We start from the raw sequence: 25,040 nt of genomic DNA, 5'->3' as shown, positions 1-25,040 counted from the left end.
ATTTACATCAGGTATAACTCCCAATGCAATCCCTCCCCCCTCCCCCCTCCCCATGATAGGCCCCTGTGTGTGATGTTCCCCTTCCTGAGTCCAAGTGATCTCATTGTTCAGTTCCCACCTATGAGTGAGAACATGTGGTGTTTGGTTTTCTGTTCTTGTGATAGTTTGCTAAGAATGATGGTTTCCAGCTGCATCCATGTCCCTACAAAGGACACAAACTCATCCTTTTTTATGGCTGCATAGTATTCCATGGTGTATATGTGCCACATTTTCTTAATCCAATCTGTCACTGATGGACATTTGGGTTGATTCCAAGTCTTTGCTATTGTGAATAGTGCTGCAATAAACATACGTGTGCATGTGTCTTTATAGCAGCATAATTTATAATCCTTTGGGTATATACCCAGTAATGGGATGGCTGGGTCATATGGTACATCTAGTTCTAGATCCTTGAGGAATCGCCATACTGTTTTCCATAATGGTTGAACTAGTTTACAATCCCACCAACAGTGTAAAAGCGTTCCTATTTCTCCACATCCTCTCCAGCACCTGTTGTTTCCTGACTTTTTAATGATCGCCATTCTAACTGGTGTGAGATGGTATCTCATTGTGGTTTTGACTTGCATTTCTCTGATGGCCAGTGATGATGAGCATTTTTTCATGTGTCTGTTGGCTGTATGAATGTCTTCTTTGAGAAATGTCTGTTCATATCCTTTGCCCAGTTTTTGATGGGGTTGTTTGTTATTTTCTTGTCAATTTGTTTGAGTTCTTTGTAGGTTCTGGATATTAGCCCTTTGTCAGATGAGTAGATTGCAAAAATTTTCTCCCATTCTGTAGGTTGCCTGTTCACTCTGATGGTAGTTTCTTTTGCTGTGCAGAAGCTCTTTAGTTTAATGAGATCCCATTTGTCAATTTTGGCTTTTGCTGCCGTTGCTTTTGGTGTTTTAGACATGAAGTCTTTGCCCATGCCTATGTCCTGAATGGTACTACCTAGGTTTTCCTCTAGGATTTTTATGGTATTAGGTCTAACATTTAAGTCTCTAATCCATCTTGAATTAATTTTCGTATAAAGAGTAAGGAAAGGATCCAGTTTCAGCTTTCTACTTATGGCTAGCCAATTTTCCCAGCACCATTTATTAAATAGGGAATCCTTTCCCCATTTCTTGTTTCTCTCAGGTTTGTCAAAGATCAGATGGCTGTAGATGTGTGGTATTATTTCTGAGGACTCTGTTCTGTTCCATTGGTCTATATCTCTGTTTTGGTACCAGTACCATGCTGTTTTGGTTACTGTAGCCTTGTAGTATAGTTTGAAGTCAGGTAGCGTGATGCCTCCAGCTTTGTTCTTTTGACTTAGGATTGTCTTGGAGATGCGGGCTCTTTTTTGGTTCCATATGAACATTAAAGCAGTTTTTTCCAATTCTGTGAAGAAACTCATTGGTAGCTTGATGGGGATGGCATTGAATCTATAAATTACCTTGGGCAGTATGGCCATTTTCACGATATTGATTCTTCCTATCCATGAGCATGGTATGTTCTTCCATTTGTGTGTGTCCTCTTTTATTTCACTGAGCAGTGGTTTGTAGTTCTCCTTGAAGAGGTCCTTTACATCCCTTGTAAGTTGGATTCCTAGGTATTTGATTCTCTTTGAAGCAATTGTGAATGGAAGTTCATTCCTGATTTGGCTCTCTGTCTGTTACTGGTGTATAAGAACGCTTGTGATTTTTGCACATTAATTTTGTATCCTGAGACTTTGCTGAAGTTGCTTATCAGCTTAAGGAGAATTTGGGCTGAGACAATGGGGTTTTCTAAATATACAATCATGTCATCTGCAAACAGGGACAATTTGACTTCTTCTTTTCCTAACTGAATACCCTTGATTTCTTTCTCTTGCCTAATTGCCCTAGCCAGAACTTCCAACACTATGTTGAATAGGAGTGGTGAGAGAGGGCATCCCTGTCTTGTGCCAGTTTTCAAAGGGAATTTTTCCAGTTTTTGCCCATTCAGTATGATATTGGCTGTCGGTTTGTCATAAATAGCTGTTATTATTTTGAGGTACATTCCATCAATACCGAATTTATTGAGCGTTTTTAGCATGAAGGGCTGTTGAATTTTGTCAAAAGCCTTTTCTGCATCTATTGAGATAATCATGTGGTTCTTGTCTTTGGTTCTGTTTATATGCTGGATTATGTTTATTGATTTCCGAATGTTGAACCAGCCTTGCATCCCAGGGATGAAGCCCACTTGATCATGGTGGATAAGCTTTTTGATGTGTTGCTGAATCCGGTTTGCCAGTATTTTATTGAGGATTTTTGCATCGATGTTCATCAGGGATATTGGTCTAAAATTCACTTTTTTTGCTGTGTCTCTGCCAGGCTTTGGTATCAGGATGATGTTGGCCTCATAAAATGAGTTAGGGAGGATTCCCTCTTTTTCTATTGATTGGAATAGTTTCAGAAGGAATGGTACCAACTCCTCCTTGTACCTCTGGTAGAATTCAGCTGTGAATCCATCTGGTCCTGGACTTTTTTTGGTTGGTAGGCTATTAATTATTGCCTCAATTTCAGAGCCTGCTATTGGTCTATTCAGGGATTCAACTTCTTCCTGGTTTAGTCTTGGAAGAGTGTAAGTGTCCAGGAAATTATCCATTTCTTCTAGATTTTCCAGTTTATTTGCATAGAGGTGTTTATAGTATTCTCTGATGGTAGTTTGTATTTCTGTGGGGTCGGTGGTGATATCCCCTTTATCATTTTTAATTGCGTCAATTTGATTCCTCTCTCTTTTCTTCTTTATTAGTCTTGCTAGTGGTCTGTCAATTTTGTTGATCTTTTCAAAAAACCAACTCCTGGATTCATTGATTTTTTGGAGAGTGTTTTGTGTCTCTATCTCTTTCAGTTCTGCTCTGATCTTAGTTATTTCTTGCCTTCTGCTAGCTTTCCAATGTGTTTGCTCTTGCTTCTCTAGTTCTTTTAATTGCGATGTTAGAGTGTCAATTTTAGATCTTTCCTGCTTTCTCTTGTGGGCATTTAGTGCTATAAATTTCCCTCTACACACTGCTTTAAATGTGTCCCAGAGATTCTGGTATGTTGTATCTTTGTTCTCATTGGTTTCAAAGAACATCTTTATTTCTGCCTTCATTTCATTATGTACCCAGTAGTCATTCAGGAGCAGGTTGTTCAGTTTCCATGTAGTTGAGCGGTTTTGATTGAGTTTCTTAGTCCTGGGTTCTAGTTTGATTGCACTGTGGTCTGAGAGACAGTTTGTTATAATTTCTGTTCTTGTACATTTGCTGAGGAGTGCTTTACTTCTAATTACGTGGTTGATTTTGGAGTAAGTACGATGTGGTGCTGAGAAGAATGTATATTCTGTTGATTTGGGGTGGAGAGTTCTATAGATGTCTATTAGGTCTGCTTGCTGCAGAGATGAGTTCAATTCCTGGATATCCTTGTTAACTTTCTGTCTCGTTGATCTGTCTAATGTTGACAGTGGAGTGTTGAAGTCTCCCATTATTATTGTATGGGAGTCTAAGTCTCTTTGTAAGTCTCTAAGGCCTTGCTTTATGAATCTGGGTGCTCCTGTATTGGGTGCATATATATTTAGGATAGTTAGCTTTTCCTGTTGAATTGATCCCTTTACCATTATGTAATGGCCTTTTTTGTCTCTTTTGATCTTTGATGGTTTAAAGTCTGTTTTATCAGAGACTAGTATTGCAACCCCCGCTTTTTTTTGTTCTCCATTGGCTTGGTAAATCTTCCTCCATCCCTTTATTTTGAGCCTATGTATGTCTCTGCGTGTGAGATGGGTCTCCTGAATACAGCAGACTGATGGGTCTTGACTCTTGATCCAGTTTGCCAGTCTGTGTCTTTTAATTGGAGCATTTAGTCCATTTACATTTAAGGTTAAGATTGTTATGTGTGAACTTGATCCTGTCATTATGATATTAACTGGTTATTTTGCTCGTTAGTTGATGCAGTTTCTTCCTAGCCTCGATGGTGTTTACATTTTGGCATGTTTTTGCAATGGCTGGTACCGGTTGTTCCTTTCCATGTTTAGTGCTTCCTTCAGGGTCTCTTTTAAGGCAGGCCTAGTGGTGACAAAATCTCTAAGCATTTGCTTATCTGTAAAGGATTGTATTTCTCCTTCACTTATGAAACTTAGTTTGGCTGGATATGAAATTCTGGGTTTAAAATTCTTTTCTTTAAGAATGTTGAATATTGGCCCCCACTGTCTTCTGGCTTGGAGAGTTTCTGCCGAGAGATCTGCTGTTAGTCTGATGGGCTTCCCTTTGTGGGCATCCTGACCTTTCTCTCTGGCTGCCCTTAAGATTTTTTCCTTCATTTCAACTTTGGTGAATCTGGCAATTATGTGTCTTGGAGTTGCTCTTCTCGAGGAGTATCTTTGTGGCGTTCTCTGTATTTCCTGGATTTGAATGTTGGCCTGCCCTACTAGGTTGGGGAAGTTCTCCTGGATGATATCCTGAAGAGTGTTTTCCAACTTGGTTCCATTTTCCCCCTCACTTTCAGGCACCCCAATCAGACGTAGATTTGGTCTTTTTACATAATCCCATACTTCTTGCAGGCTTTGTTCATTTCTTTTTCTTCTTTTTTCTTTTGGTTTCTCTTCTCACTTCATTTCATTCATTTGATCCTCAATCGCAGATACTCTTTCTTCCAGTTGATCGAGTCGGTTACTGAAGCTTGTGCATTTGTCACATATTTCTCGTGTCGTGGTTTTCATCTCTTTCATTTCGTTTATGACCTTCTCTGCATTAATTACTCTAGCCATCAATTCTTCCACTTTTTTTTCAAGATTTTTAGTTTCTTTGCGCTGGGTACGTAATTCCTCCTTTAGCTCTGAGAAATTTGATGGACTGAAGCCTTCTTCTCTCATCTCGTCAAAGTCATTCTCCATCCAGCTTTGATCCGTTGCTGGCGATGAGCTGCGCTCCTTTGCCTGGGGAGATGTGCTCTTATTTTTTGAATTTCCAGCTTTTCTGCCCTGCTTTTTCCCCATCTTTGTGGTTTTATCTGCCTCTGGTCTTTGATGATGGTGATGTACTGATGGGGTTTTGGTGTAGGTGTCCTTCCTGTTTGATAGTTTTCCTTCTAACAGTCAGGACCCTCAGCTGTAGGTCTGTTGGAGATTGCTTGAGGTCCACTCCAGACCCTGTTTGCCTGGGTATCAGCAGCAGAGGCTGCAGAAGATAGAATATTTCTGAACAGCGAGTGTACCTGTCTGATTCTTGCTTTGGAAGCTTCCTCTCAGGGGTGTACTCCACCCTGTGAGGTGTGGGGTGTCAGACTGCCCCTAGTGGGGGATGTCTCCCAGTTAGGCTACTCAGGGGTCCGGGACCCACTTGAGCAGGGAGTCTGTCCCTTCTCAGATCTCAACCTCCGTGTTGGGAGATCCACTGCTCTCTTCAAAGCTGTCAGACAGAGTCGTTTGCGTCTGCAGAGGTTTCGGCTGTGTTTGTTATTTCCTGTCCCCAGAGGTGGAGTCTACAGAGACAGCGAGGTTTCCTTGAGCTGCTATGAGCTCCACCCAGTTCGAGCTTCCCAGCAGCTTTGTTTACCTACTTAAGCCTCAGCAATGGCGGGTGCCCCTCCCCCAGCCTCGCTGCTGCCTTGCTGGTAGATCACAGACTGCTGTGCTAGCAATGAGGGAGGCTCCGTGGGTGTGGGACCCTCCCGGCCAGGTGTGGGATATGATCTCCTGGTGTGCCTGTTTGCTTAAAGCGCAGTATTGGGGTGGGAGTTACCCGATTTTCCAGGTGTTGTGTGTCTCAGTTCCCCTGGCTAGGAAAAGGGATTCCCTTCCCCCTTGCGCTTCCCAGGTGAGGCAATGCCTCGCCCTGCTTCAGCTCTCGCTGGTCGGGCTGCAGCAGCTGACCAGCACTGATCGTCCGGCACTCCCCAGTGAGATGAACCCAGTACCTCAGTTGAAAATGCAGAAATCACCGGTCTTCTGTGTCGCTCGCGCTGGGAGTTGGAGACTGGAGCTGTTCCTATTCGGCCATCTTGCTGCTTGATTTTTAAAAATTATTTCAATCTCTTCATTTAAATTTATCTGATAGAATTCTGAATTCCTACTCTCTTTATCTTGAATTTCTCCGAGGTTCCTCAAAACAGCTATTTTGAATTCTCTATTGAAAGGTCACATATTTCTCTTCATCCAGGATTGGTTCCTGGTGCCTTACTTAGTTCAGTTAGTGAGGTCATGTTTTCTTGGCTGATGTTGATGCTATTAGATATTCTCCAGTGTCTTGGCATTGACATGTTAGGTATTTAATGTAGTCTTCACTGTCTGCATTGGTTTGCACCCAGCCTTTTTGTAAATACTTTCCACATACCAAAAGGACTTGGGTGTTGTGATCTAAGGTGTATCTGCTTTAGGAGAAACCCAAATTCCAGTAATGCTGTGGTTCTTGCCGACTTATAGAGGTCTTGGACAGGATGTGGGAGAATTATCTGGGTTAGCAGGCAGAGAATTTTGTATACTCTTTTCCTTTTCTCCCAAACAGAATCCCTCTCTCTCTGTTCTGAGGCATCCATGTAAAGATGGAAGTTAAGTGACAAGTACCTCTGTGACCACCATCACTATAAATGTGCTGCGTCAGATCTGAAGACAGCACAGCACTGGGACTCCCCCAAGGCCTGCTATAACCACTCCCTTACTACTGCCTATGTTTGCTCAAGGCCCTGTTACCCTACAATCAGCAGATGTCAAAACCAGACAAATCTGTGCCCTTCCCTTCAAGGTGTCAAGTTTCCCCAGGTTGGGCATGGGTCCAGAGGTGCCGTTCCGGAGTCAGGGACAAGAATCAAAAACCTTAGAAGTCTACCTTGTGTTCTATTGTACTGTGGCTGAGTTGGCACTCAAATCAGAAGACACAGTTTTACTCACTCTTCTCTTTCCTTTTCAAAGACAGAGGAGCTTCATCCCATAGCCATTGCTACCACAGGTCATGGGGGTTGGTGCCAGACTACCATCAATGTTCCCTTAAGGCACAAGGGCTCTTATGTCAGCTTGTGGTGAATTCTACTTGATCCAAGACTCACCCTTCAGAACTCTGGGCACCCCTCTGGCCCAGGGCATGTCCAGAAATACTGTCTAAGAGTCAAGTCCTGGAAACAGGGATTCCAAGAGCCTGCTTGGTGCTCCTCATCCCTGTGGATGAGCTGGTACCTAAGGTGTGAAACTCTGTCTTCCCAACCCACAGAAGGCTCTCTACAACATGTTGCCACTGCTAGAGGAAAGAGGAGGCATGGCATCTGTGGTTCAAGACTGTCCTTTCTATCACTTCAGTACATCTTTTAGTGATATGAAATTAAAACCAGGTAGTATTAGAGCTCACCTGATTTTTGATTTTCATGAAGGGGTGTTTGTGTGTGTGTGTGTGTGTGTGTGGTTGTTAAATTGGTATCCTTGCAGGTGGGATAATTGGTAGAACCTTTTATTCTGCTGTCTTTCTCTCCCTTCTCTCTTGATAGTCACATGTTTGGAAAATCTAGTTTGGGATCCTTTAACCTGGCAGACATATCACTTTGCATAGAACGGTGGGACCTCAAATTTTGAGAGCCCCTCTTTGAGAAATTGGAAGAACACCCAGTGTGATGTCATCTTGAATGCTGCACATCAGGCAACAAAAGACAGTAATACCACAAATTAAGAAACCAAATGAGTTTTGCCTTATGAAGGCTTCTGTGTTTCCAAACCATAGTAATGGGAGAAGAATCCAATGACAATTATGGAAACTATGAGTTGAAGAAATTAAATTGAGCATCTGGAGAGACCAAGGCAATGAGAGTTGTAGTATAGAGTAGCAGAGATGAGAGAGCTGCCTGGAGAAATTTGAAGATCTGCAGACATGTCCCCTAGAGCATTCAGACAAGTAATGATAAGTACATGAGAATGATATGCAAGAGTGGTGAGAGAAAACACAAAAGGATGACAGGTAAACATACATTATATTCACACAGGGCTAGGAATAATTCCAGTTCTTATCAGTTAGACTGAGAAAACTTATGATGACGTGTCTCATTAGTAGAAAATAATTAATCCTATATTGAATAAATCTCTGGTCATCCTGATAAATCTTATGAGCAAGATCTGATAGGATCAATCTGTTTCCAAGTAACTTTACTGCAGCCTGGAACAAAGTTTGTTTATAAAAAGGCCAAAGTATGTAGCTTCCAACAATGATGATGAAACACAAAAATGACAGCATTTTTCTCCTTAGAAGCAATGTGAGAAGAGAGTGGGACAATGTGTTTTAAGTACTAAATGTAAAGTAAACTTCCAAACAAGAATTTTTTACTCACTAAAAATACCTTTCAAAAATGAAGGTGAATTAAAGGCCTTTTATGACATGCAAAAGCTGAAATAATTACTAGCACATTAACACAACAAGACATGTTAGAGGAAGTACTTTAGGCATAATAAAAATGATTTTAGATGAAAATGTGTATCTAAACAAGAAAATGAAGTCCACTGGAAATGATAACAACATGAGTAAATATATTTGTGTTTTGTTATTATTTCTCTTTAAAAGGTAGTTGATAAAAATACAAAAATAAGAATAGTATTTTTGGGAATATAAAAATAATGCAATATAGTATCTGCTTTATAGCATAAATAAGAAGAAAATATTTCACAACTTGAGCACAATAATTGGTAGGGGAAGAATGAAATTATACTATTGTAAAGTTTTTGTAGTATAGATATAATGGCATATCACATAAAGGTAGATTTTGTTAAGTTAATGATACATATCACTAAAACGATCATTAACAAAACAAGTTATCATTACTAAGTCAATAAAGATAATAAAATGGAACCACGAAAATGCTTAATTAAAACAAAAGGTGGCAAAAAATAGAAATAATAGAAACAAAGAGATAAAACATACATAGGTTATAACTAACCAATACAGTGTCAGAGTAGAGAGAGAGAAAAAAACCATTTTTGTTTCTTTTTATCTTTACCTCTTAGAAACATTTAACAGAACATATGCTGGACCATAAAACTCAATACATTTGAAATAACTGAAATCAGGGAAAGTATGTTCTTTGAACACAATGTAATTATATCCTAATCAACCACAAACAGAAATTTGGAAAATTTACCAGTATTTGGAAATTGAACACACTTTTAAATAACCCATGGATCAAAGGAAAAAATCACAACGTAACCTTGAAAATATTTAAACCGAAAGAAAATGCAGAATGTTAAAATTTACGGGATGCACCTAAAGTAGTACTTAGAAGGATGTTTATTCTATACACATATGAAAGAACAAGAAATAAATATCTCCAACCAATAACCTGCACTACCACCTGGAGAAACTAAAAATGGAAGAGCAAACAGAACCCAAAACAAGCTGACTAAACAGTATATATGAGCATTGTCACAGGATCCTTTGGGTGTCACTTCAGCAAACAAAAACTTCTGTGGCTGGCGGTGCCTCTGCTTGAGTTTCGTTCTGGCCTGCTGGACTCATTCCACCCACTAGGCCCAGCAGGCTGCCCTCAGCTTGTGCTACCAGCCTGGATCCCATTCTTGGATCCCATGCATGCCAAAGGAGAGCCAGGTGCAGAGTGGTGAGGGGTGTGTGAGTGAGTACGTGGTATGGCTACTACACACAGCCAGGCACACTGGCTGCTGTGGTGAGGTGAGCAGCTCTAGTCACTGGCACAGGCACGAGCTTCATGCAAGGCAGTGGCTGGGCCAGTCATACCACAAACAGCTTCTGCTGTGTGGGCAGTGACATCTGCATGAGGGGAACAATGTGGAACCTGAAAACTCGGAGATGCCAGCAACCACAGAGCCCCAAAGGGGGCAGAAGGCATGCTAAAGCTTTCTCGTTCCTGCTGTTACACCTGCAGCTTGACAAATGGAGGAAGGAGGACTGTTTTCAGCTCATTCAGTTCCGCCACCTCACTCTGGCCCACAGCTGCCAGACTGACCTGGCCCCACTGCCACTTCCTGTCTGTGGGCAGCTGTCCAATGCTGGCGGAGGGAGAGAGGGCTATAGTGTTACCACCCTGGCTCAGGGAATCTTGGGGTCTGGCCCCCAGAAGGGTCACTGCTCTTCACTCTCACAGTCCATCAAATGGGAATGTGTCAATGGTGAGTCATCCAGGAATGCTTTACAGCCCTTTTCACTCCTGCCCGCAGCTCGACAAGCCAGCCAGGAAAGTGTTACAGCCCTTTTCATGCCCATAATTCCGCAGCTCCCAAGTTCTTGTCCTGCATGCAGAACCAATGAAGTTACATGGACAACTAGAGAGTGAGCAAGGTGGAGAAGAGCTTCACTGAGTGACAGAATGGCACTCAGCAGCGAGGAGACCCCAAGTGGGCTGCTCCTATCTGCAGGCAGGTAGTCGTGACGCGTGTCTGACTCTAGCTCAGTCTGGGTTTTTTTATGGGCTCAGAATGGAGGAAGTGAATGCTGATTGGTGCATGGGTAGACATGGAAAAAGCACCAACGAACTGGCCAAAAGGCATCAAGGAAGGTCTCACTCCAGGCCATGGACTCCACCTGGAACTGGCAGCATAATTCCCAGGCTTCAGGCCATCCCTGGCTTGAAGGTTGGGCCTCACCAGGGAGCCACTCCTTCCTGCTTAGGAACCTGTCTGCCTCCCACCAGGTTCCTAATCAGAATGAAAATAAATAAAATTGAAAACAGAAAAATAATATAAAAAAACCAAAAACTTTGTTTCCTGAAGAAATTTTAAGAAGTGATAAACCTAGATTAAGAAAGAAAAAAGAGACATGAAACAATAAGAGAGAAAGAGGAGACATCACATTGACCTTACAGAAATTAATGAGATAATAAGGTAAATATTGATAAACAGCTTTATGCCAAGTATTTGGAAAACTTGCTATAGTACTGTAGATATTATTACCTACCATTTTACCATTTTATGCATCAACAGTGTGTTCACTTTTCTTACTGATTACTACAAATATGCCACAATTTATGTATTTTCCTTTTATGGAATGTTTGGATTAGTTCTGATTTGAAGTTATTATGAACAAAGATGCTAGGGACTTTTTATTTATTTTTATATTTATATTTATTTATTTTTTGCGACAAAGTCTCACCCTGTCACCAAGGCTGGAGTACAATGTTGCGATGTTGGCTCACTGCAACCTCCACTTCCCAGGTTCAAGCAATTCTCCTGCCTTAGCCTCCTGAGTAGCTGGGATTACAGGCATGAAACACTATGCCCAGACAATATTTTGTATTTTTAGTAGAGATGAGTTTTCACCATGTTGGCCAGGCGGGTCTTGAACTCCTGACCTCAGGTGATCCACCTGCCTCAGCCTCCCAAAGTGTTAGGATTACAGGTGTGAGCCACTGTGCCTGATCTAGGGACTTCTTTTAGAAGTGGTTTGTGGACATATATTTATAACTATGAAACCAATTAAGTAATCAGTACATACAGTTTTCATTTTTCAAATCAAATACATATGCCATTTTATACTTTCTCACTTTTCATTTCACTTGTAAAACTTGCAGCACAATGATGATGATAAAATGATGAGTGGATATCCGCACCTTGTTCTCAACATTCTATGTAATATATTCATCATTTGAGCATTATGTTTGGTGTTACATGTATGTTTTCCAAAACTTCCCTTGCCAGATTGTGGCAAGCTTCCCAGATTGTGAGTTTTCTCTTTTTTTCCTTTCTTTCCTTCCTTTCCTTCCTTCTCTTTTTTCTTTCTTCTTTCTCTTTCTTCTTTTCCTTTCCTCTCTTTTCTTTCTCTTTTTTTCTTTCCTTTTTTTCTTTTCTTTCTTTCCTTCTTTTTTCTCTTTCTTTTTTCTTTTCCTTTCCTTTCTTTTCTTTCTTTCCTTCTTTTCTTTTTTTGTAAAAATTTTAGGAATAAGAGTCAATTATTACCAACATATTTTTCAGCATGTAATAGATTTCTCCTTCTTTTCTGGTAATCTACTGAATTATATTGACTGATTTTCAAATATTATACCAATCTTGCATTACTGTGTTACAAGTTAATTGATCATGCTATATATATATATATATATATATATATATATAGTAATATGGGATTTGCTACATTATAATGTATTTGAATATGTTTTATGTGTTTTTATGAGTGTTATTGATTGAGAAACAATTTGTTAGATATCTCTCTCAGATTTTCATATTGGAGTGATGCTAGTCTCATTGAATGAGTCAGGATTTTCTTTTTGGGGGGAAGCTTAAGTGGAAATTTCTTTTCTTTTAGTTCTGGATGCTAGAAGTCCAAGATGAAGGTGTTAGAGGGATTGGTTTCACTCTAATTCTCACTCCTTGACTTGTAGATGGCTGCCTTCTCATTGTATCCTCATGTGGTCTTTCCTCTGTGCATCCACAACACTGGAGTCTCTTTAAGTTTCCAAGTTTCCTAATCTTATAAGAACACCATTCATTTTGGATTAGGACTCATCCTCATTTTCACTTATTCACCTCTTTAAAGGCTCTGTCTCCAAAGACAGTCATATTCAGAGCAACTGAGAGTTAGAGATTCAATTTATAATTTTGGGGGGATACAACTGAGCCCACAATACCAATTATACACAAATTCTTCCAGAAAATTTAGGTGGAGAGAATGCTTCCCAATTCATTCTATTAAGACCACCATTATTCTTTTTTATTTATTTATTTATTTATTTATTTATTTATTTATTATACTTTAAGTTCTAGGGTACATGTGCATAACGTGCAGGTTTGTTACATATGTATACTTGTGCCATGCTGGCGTGCTGCACCCATCAACTCGTCAGCACCCATCAACTCATCATTTATATCAGGTATAACTCCCAGTGCAATCCCTCCCTCCTACCCCCTCCCCATAATAGGCCCCGGTGTGTGATGTTCCCCTTCCCGAGTCCAAGTGATCTCATTGTTCAAATCACACCTATGAGTGAGAACATGCAGTGTTTGGTTTTCTGTTCTTGTGATAGTTTGCTGAGAATGATGGTTTCCAGCTGCATCCATGTCCCTACAAAGGACACAAACTCATCCTTTTTTATGGCTGCATAGTATTCCATGGTGTATATGTGCCACATTTTCTTAATCCAGTCTGTCACTGATGAACATTTGGGTTGATTCCAAGTCTTTGCTATTGTGAATAGTGCCGCAATAAACATACCTGTGCATGTATCTTTATAGCAGCATGATTTATAATCCTTTGGGTATATACCCAGTAATGGGATGGCTGGGTCATATGGTACTTCTAGTTCTAGATCCGTGAGGAACCGCCATACTGTTTTCCATAACGGTTGAACTAGTTTACAATCCCACCAACAGTGTAAAAGTGTTCCTATTTGTCCACATCCTCTCCAACACCTGTTGTTTCCTGACTTTTTAATGATTGCCATTCTAACTGGTGTGAGATGGTATCTCATTGTGGTTTTGATTTGCATTTCTCTGATGGCCAGTGATGATGAGCATTTTTTCATGGGTCTGTTGGCTGTATGAATGTCTTCTTTTGAGAACTGTCTGTTCATATCCTTTGCCCACTTTTTGATGGGGTTGTTTGTTTTTTTCCTTGTAAATTTGTTTGAGTTCTTTGTAGGTTCTGGATATTAGCCCTTTGTCACATGAGTAGATTGCAAAAATTTTCTCCCATTCTGTAGGTTGCCTGTTCACTCTGATGGTAGTTTCTTTTGCTGTGCAGAAGCTCTTTAGTTTAATGAGATCCCATTTGTCAATTTTGGCTTTTGTTGCCATTGCTTTTGGTGTTTTAGACATGAAGTCCTTGCCCATGCCTATGTCCTGAATGGTATTACCTCGGTTTTCTTCTAGGGTTTTTATGGTTTTAGGTCTAACCTTTAAGTCTCTAATCCATTTTGAATTAATTTTCATCTAAGGAGTAAGGAAAGGATCTAGTTTCAGCTTTCTACTTATGGCTAGCCAATTTTCCCAGCACCATTTATTAAATAGGGAATCCTTTCCCCATTTCTTGTTTTTCTCATGTTTGTCAAAGATCAGATGGCTGTAGATGTGTGGTATTATTTCTGAGGACACTGTTCTGTTCCATTGGTCTATATCTCTGTTTTGGTACCAGTACCATGCTGTTTTGGTTACTGTAGCCTTGTAGTATAGTTTGAAGTCAGGTAGCGTGATGCCTCCAGCTTTGTTCTTTTGACTTAGGATTGTCTTGGAGATGCAGGCTCTTTTTTGGTTCCATATGAACTTTAAAGCAGTTTTTTCCAATTCTGTGAAGAAACTCATTGGTAGCTTGATGGGGATGGCATTTAATCTATAAATTACCTTGGGCAGTATGGCCATTTTCACGATATTGATTCTTCCTATCCATGAGCATGGTATGTTCTTCCATTTGTTTGTGTCCTCTTTGATTTCACTGAGCAGTGGTTTGTAGTTCTCCTTGAAGAGGTCCTTGACATCCCTTGTAAGTTGGATTCCTAGGTATTTCATTCTCTTTGAAGCAATTGTGAATGGAAGTTCACTCACGATTTGGCTCTCTGTTTGTCTGTTACTGGTGTATAAGAACGCTTGTGATTTTTGCACATTAATTTTGTATCCCGAGACTTTGCTGAAGTTTCTTATCAGCTTACGGAGATTTTGGGCTGAGATAATGGGGTTTTCTAAATATACAATCATGTCATCTGCAAACAGGGACAATTTGACTTCTTCTTTTCCTAACTGAATACCCTTGATTTCTTTCCCTTGCCTGATTGCCCTAGCCAGAACTTCCAACACTATGTTGAATAGGAGTGGTGAGAGAGGGCATCCCTGTCTTGTGCCAGTTTTCAAAGGTAATTTTTCCAGTTTTTGCCCATTCATTATGATATTGGCCGTGGGTTTGTCATAAATAGCTCTTATTTTGTGATTGTATTTGAGGTGGGAACTTCAAAATGTAATTAAATCATGAGAGTAGAGCCTTTATAAATGGAATTTGTGCCCTTGAAAAAAGAGGAAGACAACTTTTCTCTCAGCCATTGGAAATTCAATAAAAAAATGGGTGTCTACAAACCAACAGAGGTGCCCTTACTAGACATTAGATATGTTATTGCCTCGATCTCAGACTTCTTAGCCTCAAGACCTTTAAGAAATAAATGTCTATTGTTTAAACCATCAAGTCTATGGTATTCTGTTATAGCAGCCCAAAGTGACTAGGACAATTCTATTAATGTGGCATAGTGTATTTTATATTGATTAAATTTCGTACATTGAAATATATTTTATTCTTTTTCTGTTGTTATTTCTCCCTTCTGTTCTATCAATGTTTGTTTCACATGTTTGAGTACTCTGATGTTTGGTTCATATATGTTTATAATTGGTATATCTTCCTTGTAAATTAAACCACTTACCATTATATCTCTTTTCTCTTGTAACAGATATTGACATAAAGTCTAACTTGTCTAATGTAAACATGATTACCCTTGTTCTCTTTTTTGGTTACTAATGCATACAATATATTTTTCTAGTCTTCCACTTTTAACCTATATGTGTCCTTAAATCTTAAAGTGAGTCTCTTGTAGATAGCATATAGATACATCTTGTTTCTCTAATCCATTCAGTTCATCTGTGTCTTTTGATTTGAGAGTTGAATCCATTTATATTTAATAACTAACAGGGAAGAACTTACTATTGCAATTTGGTTAATTGTGTTCTCTAGATTTTGTAACTGGTCTGTCCGTTTTATTCTCCCACTGTCTTCCTTTGGCTTTTGTTTGTGTTTTGGTTTGGTTTGGGTTTTATGTGCCATGTTTTGATTATTTTCTCCTTTTCTTCTGTATATATTTTACAGGCATTTTCTTTGTAGTTGCCATGGGGCTTACATAAAATATCTTAAAATTATAATAATTGTTTTAAAGTGATAACAATTTACCTTCAATTGCATACAAAAATTATAGTTTTAGACATCTCTATTCTCTCACTTTATGTTATTGATGTTATAAATTACATCTGTTCATATCATGTATCCATTAATATAGATTTGTAGTCATTTTTGTGCTTTTGTATTTTAAATTCTACATCAGCATTAAAACAGTGACTTACACACTGATATTACAATACCAGAGGATACTATTTTTAAGTCTACATTTACCTTTACCAGAGAGCTTTTGTTACAAAAACACCAGGGGTTTGATATAAGTCCTGTTGTTCGCAGCACAGAAAGCCAATGATTGAGACAATTATAATTGCCAAGGAAGGCTTTAATCAGGTGCTGCAGCTGAGGAGATAGGAGATCAGTCTCAAATTCATCTACCTGACCAACTAAAACTAGGAATTTATATAACAAGAAAAAAATTTAACAATGTATAATAAGACAGGAACTAGAAAGAGGCAAGGAAGCAATCATGATGAATAAGGGGCCTGGTGTCTCATTGTCTGGATGTGATGACCTGATGAATTTCCATTCTTTAATGCCTTTTGAGAAACCTGGGGGTTCTTTCCAGAGGAAGGACCTCAGATAAGGCAAATATAAGTTTCAAGCTTTAAGACCAGAAGTGTCAATTTCTATGTTTATCAAACAGAACTATCTTTGGAATGATTGTGTCAGTTTCATTTTGTATTTTATTATGCTTTCAAGTTGCTGTCTCTTTCATTTCAACTTGAAGAACTCCTTTTAGTACTTCTTATAAGGTAGATATATTGGTGATGAAATTCCTCAGTTTTTTTTTATTTAGGAAATTCTTAATTTCTCTATCATTATTGAAGGACAATTTTGTCAGTTTCCTTGGTTGGCAGGGTTTTTTTTTTTTTTTTCCCTCATTTTCCACTTTCTGAATATATTATCCCATTCTCTTCTGGCCTGCAATATTTCTGCTAAGAAACTTGTTGATGATCTTATGTGAGCTTCATTTTACATGAGAAGTCCTCTTTATCTTGTTGCATTAAATATTTTCTGTCTATGACTTCTGACAGTTAGATTATGTGTTTCATTGGGAGTGTCTATAGATCTATCTTAATCAGTGCTCGTTAAGCTTCTTGAATTCCTACGTCCATTTCCTTCCTCATATGTGAAAAGTTTGGGGCCATTATTCCTTTAAATTCTAGAAATAAGAAATAAGTTTTAAATTGCATGCTGTTCTGAGTAGCATTATGAAATATCATACTGCCCTTCTCTGTCCCACTTGATATGCAAATAATGTTTTTATTCAGCGATACAGGCCACATATGCCACCCGCCTGTTAGACACTTAGTAGCTGTATGAGTTACCAGATTGACTGTCGAGATTTTGCATTGCTTGTGTTTCAGTAACCCTTTTTAAAATATTTTACTTAGTAATGGCTCTAAAGTGCAAAAGCAATAATGGTGGCAATTTGGATATGCCAAATAAAGCCATAAAGTGCTTTCCTTAATTGAAAAGGTGAAAGTTGTAATCTTAATAAAGAAATATATATTATATAACATGTGCATATACACACACACATATATATATATTCAGAGGTTGCTGAGATCTATAGTAAAACAAATCTTCTGTGAAATTGTTAGGAAGTAAAAAAGTTGTGCTACTCTTGCTGTTGCACCTCACACTGTAAAACTTACAGTCACAGTGTACGATAAGCACTTAGTTAAAATGGAAAAGGCATTATTTGTGGGTGGAAAATATGAACAGAAATGTGTTCCAAATGACAGCAATCAGATTTGATACTATTTGTACAGTTTCAAGCATCCACTAGGGATCCTAGAATGTATACTCTGCTAATGAGTGGGCAATACTGTAAAGCATTGCTGTATTAAATGTCATACTGCAAGAAAAGAATGTAGCAAAATGTAGTGTGAGCACTAAGTAAATTACCTGTAATGTTAATTCTTAATATTACAATAGTTTGAAAAGGCTTTCCTCTCTCTAAATGTCTAGATATTTAATAATAATTTTCTTTCCACTTATTTCTACAAATGCTTAGATTTTCACAAATCTCTCTAGGTATTGCTTGCTATCCCAGCAAATATCATTTTTAGGCCCTGTGTTCCAGTCTTGTATTAGTCATCTTTTCAGATCTTGAGATTAGAAGCTTTCAGATTCTATTCCTAAATTTCTCACAGTGGTAACAGAAAAAACAACCTGTGAAATTTAAGCTGTACTGATGGATCAAAGAAAATAGAACAGAGTAACATGACAGATAACTTAAAAATTAGATGCCCATCTGATATTTTGAGTACTAGAAATGTTTAATTTACATTTACATTGGCTTAGTATTTTGTCTTTATAATTTTATTGTTTAACTTGAAAAATATTAAAATACATTTATCAATAGATGCCTACTATTACTGAGCTTTTCTGATATAGAAAAATCTGCTATTTTTCTGTTTTGCAAATAATATTTTAGCTCCATTTCTGTCTTTTTTCTTCTCTCTTTAATATTTATCCCATCCCTATGTGTTTTATACTCTATTTGTTTATCTTATTTCCCTTTATTTTTTCTTTTATACAACACAGCTGTTGTGTTAACTAATTTCTCTTAGTTTTTCATTCTACTCTTTATGTTTTTAAGCTCTCTGGTGTTATATTGTCTTAAATTATTCTTATCTACTTCAAATCTGTAATTTTAGGAGCTAGAAGACCTGTCAGTTTTTCCAGGGAAAGAGATAATGAGCAACAATTCTGATTATATGGAAAGGCTGCCAGAATTAAGAGTGCTTCCAATGAAACAAAATGAGAAACAAATATTATTATTCATATAATTACAATGTAGGCACTCAAGAATGACAAGATTTTTCTCTGTGTGGACAAATTTAAGTACAAATTACAAATTGAAGCAATTATTTAGATAATTCTTACAAGCATAACAACAATCTTGCTTATGCATTTTCTAATCGCTGACTCAAACAAAAAGGTACAATGTAATGAATAAATGTAAACTGAGGATTTTTAATTTAGTTATTGACATTTTCAGGAGGCCAAATCACCTGTTGCTTTTACCTTATCAACAAGTTGATGAAGAAAATTATGTGCATGAAAGTAAAATACTTATGTAATGGCTCACACTTTTAAAATTAGCTTCTATCGAATGCTTAACTGTCAGGTACCATACGAAATATTTAAATGGCTTAAATATTTTAATTCTTACAATAACTCTTAAAAAACTCCTATAATTAAATCATTGGGCAGATGAGTATCCAAAGGAATTGAAGGTTAGGTAAAGTTTTGAAGTCATAGTTAGTAGATGGGGAAAAAATGATTCAAAAACCTAATTTATTTTGGGAGCTAGAAGACCTGTCACCAATACCCATGCTATTTTTTTTTTAATTATTTGCAGATGTGTACTCAAGACAGCCTTGTGAATAATGAGCAGAATGTTATTATCCCAGTGATATTCTTCCAAACTATCACATGGTTTTTGTCATGGTTCAATTCTCAGCTCGATCATTATCTAACTGTATGAACATTGGAAAATCATGGAATCTGACTATCCAGATGCTCATCTCTAAAATAGGAATAATTAGAGTACCTACCTTATAGAATTGCTATAAAAGTTCAATAATTTAGCATATATAAAACATGTTCATTAATACCTGGCACACGGTGATGTGCTGTATATGAGTTTCTTTGCTTTTCAAGATGAGCAATATGTGTTGATCTCTGGTCAAGTTTATTGGTGGTTTTCTGAACGGTGTTGAGTCTACTAATGAATTTGTGGAGGGCAACCTTTCTGTCATTTACATTTTTCTTCATTTACAGCTATTCCAATACTTTGTTTTACTGTAGTTTAATCTCCACTGATATTGGCTATTAGATCTTGCATATTGTCTATCTTTTCCATTAAAACTTTCATCACATTAGTCTTAATTATATTATATTTTCTGTCCAATAGTGCCGACATTCTGTGTGATATCAGAATCTGCTTCTCATGATTGGTTTGTCTTTGGGGAGTGTGCTTTTTTGATGTGTTATGATTCATAATATTTTGTTGTTGTTGAAAGTTTTACATCTTGTTTAGAACGGTGAAGACTGAGGTAAATAGTTTTATGCCTCAGTGTGAGCATTTCTTTTCTTCTGCTAGGCTTATAATAAATGGGGATATAGTGTGGCTGTATTTGAGGACTATTTCTTCTATCATTATCTCTGTGTGCCCTCTCTCACCACTCCTATTCAACATAGTGTTGGAAGTTCTGGCTAGGGCAATCAGGCAAGAGAAAGAAATCAAGGGTATTCAGTCAGGAAAAGAAGAAGTCAAATTGTCCCTGTTTGCAGATGACATGATTGTATATTTAGAAAACCCCATTATCTCAGCCCAAAATCTCCGTAAGCTGATAAGCAACTTCAGCAAAGTCTCGGGATACAAAATTAATGTGCAAAAATCACAAGCATTCTTATACACCAGTAACAGACAAACAGAGAGCCAAATCGTGAGTGAACTTCCATTCACAATTGCTTCAAAGAGAATGAAATACCTAGGAATCCAACTTACAAGGGATGTCAAGGACCTCTTCAAGGAGAACTACAAACTACTGCTCAGTGAAATAAAAGAGGACACAAACAAATGGAAGAACATACCATGCTCATGGATAGGAAGAATCAATATCGTGAAAATGGCCATACTGCCCAAGGTAATTTATAGATTCAATGCCATCCCCATCAAGCTACAAATGAGTTTCTTCACAGAATTGGAAAAAACTGCTTTAAAGTTCATATGGAACCAAAAAAGAGCCTGCATTGCCAAGACAATCCTAAGTCAAAAGAACAAAGCTGGAGGCATCACGCTACCTGACTTCAAACTATACTACAAGGCTACAGTAACCAAAACAGCATGGTACTGGTACCAAAACAGAGATATAGACCAATGGAACAGAACAGTGTCCTCAGAAATAATACCACACATCTACAGCCATCTGATCTTTGACAAACCTGAGAAAAATAAGAAATGGGGAAAGGATTCCCTATTTAATAAATGGTGCTGGGAAAATTGGCTAGCCATAAGTAGAAAGCTGAAACTAGATCCTTTCCTTACTCCTTAGATGAAAATTAATTCAAAATGGATTAGAGACTTAAAGGTTAGACCTAAAACCATAAAAACCCTAGAAGAAAACCGAGGTAATACCATTCAGGACATAGGCATGGGCAAGGACTTCATGTCTAAAACACCAAAAGCAATGGCAACAAAAGCCAAAATTGACAAATGGGATCTCATTAAACTAAAGAGCTTCTGCACAGCAAAAGAAACTACCATCAGAGTGAACAGGCAACCTACAGAATGGGAGAAAATTTTTGCAATCTACTCATCTGACAAAGGGCTAATATCCAGAACCTACAAAGAACTCAAACAAATTTACAAGGAAAAAAACAAACAACCCCATCAAAAAGTGGGCAAAGGATATGAACAGACAGTTCTCAAAAGAAGACATTCATACAGCCAACAGACCCATGAAAAAATGCTCATCATCACTGGCCATCAGAGAAATGCAAATCAAAACCACAATGAGATACCATCTCACACCAGTTAGAATGGCAATCATTAAAAAGTCAGGAAACAACAGGTGTTGGAGAGGATGTGGAGAAATAGGAACACTTTTACACTGTTGGTGGGATTGTAAACTAGTTCAACCATTATGGAAAACAGTATGGCGGTTCCTCACGGATCTAGAACTAGAAGTACCATATGACCCAGCCATCCCATTACTGGGTATATACCCAAAGGATTATAAATCATGCTGCTATAAAGATACATGCACAGGTATGTTTATTGCGGCACTATTCACAATAGCAAAGACTTGGAATCAACCCAAATGTCCATCAGTGACAGACTGGATTAAGAAAATGTGGCACATATACACCATGGAATACTATGCAGCCATAAAAAAGGATGAGTTTGTGTCCTTTGTAGGGACATGGATGCAGCTGGAAACCATCATTCTCAGCAAACTATCACAAGAACAGAAAACCAAACACTGCATGTTCTCACTCATAGGTGTGATTTGAACAATGAGATCACTTGGACTTGGAAAGGGGAACATCATACAACTTGGACTTGGGAAAGGGCCTATCATGGGGAGGGAGGAGGGGGAGAGATTGCACTGGTAGTGATACCTGATGTAAATGACGAGTTGATGGGTGCTGAAGAGTTGATGGGTGCTGCACGCCAACATCGCACAAGTATACATATGTCACAAACCTGCACGTAATGCACATGTACCCTAGAACTTAAAGTATAATAATAATAATTAAAAAAATACATTAAAAACACCAGAGTTAGATTTTAAAAACTATGAAAATGTTAAAAGTACAAAATTTCTCACCTTCTTGAGAACAGTGTGGATTTCATCCATCACTGTAGATAAGTTTCTGATTGTCTTACTCAGTTTTCAAATTGTAAATTCATGTCTTCCGAAATCTTTAAGTTTTCTTGTAACCGACGAAGGTCCTTTTTAACTTCTCTGAGTTCAGCAGAGAGGCTTTTGTTGGAATTCTCCAAATTTAATATGGTTATTTCATCTTCATCTGCTTAAAAAAATCCAAAAATTAACATTTTACTCTCTAAAATTTCCAATTTAATTTTGATGTTAAAATATTTAAGCTGTGAAAATAAAAGGCTGATAGAATTCCGTAAAAAAAATAATAAAATAAAATAAAATAGTTAAGATGGTAATTTTACATAATTTTTACCAAAATTAAAATTATTTTAATAGTGTTAAGTATTGATTATGTCTTCTACAGTTAATGCAGTTTGCATATGTAAATTTAATCATAAAAATTACTCTTCAAATTATTTACTGACTTCAGCATTCCCATTTAATAGATGACAGAAGTGAAATAGAGAAAATGTTTGTAATTTGCTAAATATTTCACTGAAAATGAGGAAGTTGTTTTTCATACACTGGCAATCTGATTGCAAAGAATGTGCTTTTAGCAATTAAATAATGCTTTCTGAATGATTTTACAAATGACAAAGTAGATATGCAATATGATTTTGCACCATTTGTAGATAAGTTTTCTTAGGAAAGCTCTCTATTATTGGGTGGAATTTTCTCATGTTTTTGGTTATACTCTTGTGATATCTTTTGGATTTTATTAGTACAACTGAAAATCTCATTCTCTTGTTTCTGTTTGTCCAATTGTTTTTCAGTGTTATTTTCCCAAATATTACACATTTTATTATTTACTAAAACTCTATTTTAAAACATTAAAATGAACCACAAAATGATTTTTATGGTTACTTATTTTGAAAAATACTGCACAAGCTTTCTTCTTCTTATATATCTATATTGTATACTAGCATTTAATGAACTCTAAAAAATCTAGTCATGTGCCCCAAAACAACATTTCAGCAAATGATAAACCACATATACTATGGTGGTTCCATAAGTTTATAATAATATATTTTTATTGTGCGTTTTCTATATTTAGATACACAATACTTAGCAATGTGTTACAATTGCCTTCAGTATTCAGTATGGTCACATGCTGTATAGATTTGTAGCCTAGGAGCAATAGGGAGTATCATATAGCCTCGGTATTTAGTAGACTATACCATCTAGGTTTGTGTAAGTACACTCTATGATGTTTACACAATGATGAAATCACCTAAGAACACACTTCTCAGAATGCAGCCCATCATTAAACAACACAGGACTATATAACAATAAAAACATCTCCATAGTTTTATGACTCCTTCATTTCCAAATGAAAGAAAGCCAGCTGAAAACTCACTGTGAAATAGTAAATATGTATTTGGTCTTTTTTTTCTGATTTCTGACAGATAATTCTACAATTCCTTGGAATTTCATGAATGATAGGAGCATCGCGTTATCTAACGTGATGACTTTTGGTTAGCTCTAAGATAGCTTCAAGATGGAGATTTGTTGCCAGAAAGACTATAATTTTATTAGAATCCCGGCACTTTCAGCCCTATCTATCTCTCAACCTCTGAAAAGGGGAGAGGAACTGGAGATTGAGTTAATAATCAATCATATCTACAAAGTGAATTCTCCATGAGAGAGAGAAATAAAAAAACACCTAACCTATAAGAACCCAGAAGTTTTGGGTTGGTGAACACACTGGAGTGCTGGGAGGGTGGCATGGAAACTATACATTTCCGCCACCATAACTTGCCCTATGCAATTTTTCTATTTGGAGTGTTATACTTAATAATTAATCAGTAAACATAAGGAAAGCATATATTTTTTGGTTCTGTGAGTCATTCAAGGAAATTATCAAACCCAAGGAGAAGGTCCTGGTAATCTCTAATTTATAGTCAGTCAATTAGATGTACAGGTGGCTCAAGACTTTCAAGTGATATGGAAAGTGGTGGCAGTCTTGTGGGAAATGTGGGGTCTATCACTAACTCCAAAAGTTTAATTGAATTTTTGGACACTCAGTTGGTGCCTAGTGAATCAGATAACTGGTTACTTGTGGTAGAAAACACTACACTCACGTAATTGAAAATCCTAGAAGCACAGTTTATTTAGGCAAAGCTTGACTTGGGTTACCATGGTGTCAAAAAGGATTCAGTTTCTCACCATCTCTCTATCCTGTTATATGCAGTCAATTGTTTCGCCATCTTCAAATGACTTCATACGTAGCTCTGAACTCTTCCCTTAGGTATACAAAAGGCTGCAGCAAATCTATAATTCATATTTTCATACCACCTTATCCAGGAAGGATGACAGTAGGACTTTCTAGTACCTGTAGAAAGAAAGGAAGCTTGTCTTTTCAGGAATCCCCAGAAAAGTTATTATTGTTTTTTTTTTCTTTTAGTGAATCTTACTGTGTTAAGTGTCTTCTCTGAAGCAAGCATTGTGGCCAAAAGAGTGCAATAGACTAATCAGCTTACTACAAGGCTGAAAATGGGAAGAAAGTCCTTAAAATCTGGGTTCTGTTACCATGAAGGTGAGAATGCATGCTGATCAGCAGAAAGAATGAATAACTCACTAAATTTAATATTCTAAAATTTACTTGAATATTAACCATTTTCAAAATATTAGTTTAATATTAAGTAAAAAAATTAAGAGATACTTCATGTAATCATTTCAAGGGCAGAAGGTCACTTAAATTTCAATTAGTGCAGAATATTACACATGATAATGCTTTACAGAATAGTATAGTTGTACCCTACCTA

At 37.5% G+C, this 25,040-nt stretch overlaps 1 long non-coding RNA gene across 1 annotated transcript in view; it reads right to left on the bottom strand.

The window, feature by feature from the left end:
* The window catches only part of LOC123571100 (uncharacterized), a 33,779-nt gene extending 9,186 nt beyond the window's left edge, over nucleotides 1-24,593 (bottom strand). The window contains exons 1-2 of the long non-coding RNA XR_006695270.2: nucleotides 24,442-24,593; nucleotides 22,222-22,423 (exon numbers count right to left, since the gene is read on the bottom strand). This is a non-coding gene — a long non-coding RNA (uncharacterized lncRNA). The remainder of the gene's footprint in view (nucleotides 1-22,221; nucleotides 22,424-24,441) is intronic.
* Between the last annotated feature and the right edge of the window lie 447 nt (nucleotides 24,594-25,040).

The sequence above is a fragment of the Macaca fascicularis genome, chromosome X (genome assembly GCF_037993035.2).
Source record: "Macaca fascicularis isolate 582-1 chromosome X, T2T-MFA8v1.1".
In the NCBI taxonomy this organism is placed as follows: Eukaryota; Metazoa; Chordata; class Mammalia; order Primates; family Cercopithecidae; genus Macaca; species Macaca fascicularis.
Note: the sequence above shows the minus strand (reverse complement) of the source record. Positions and strands in the feature narration are given on the sequence as shown.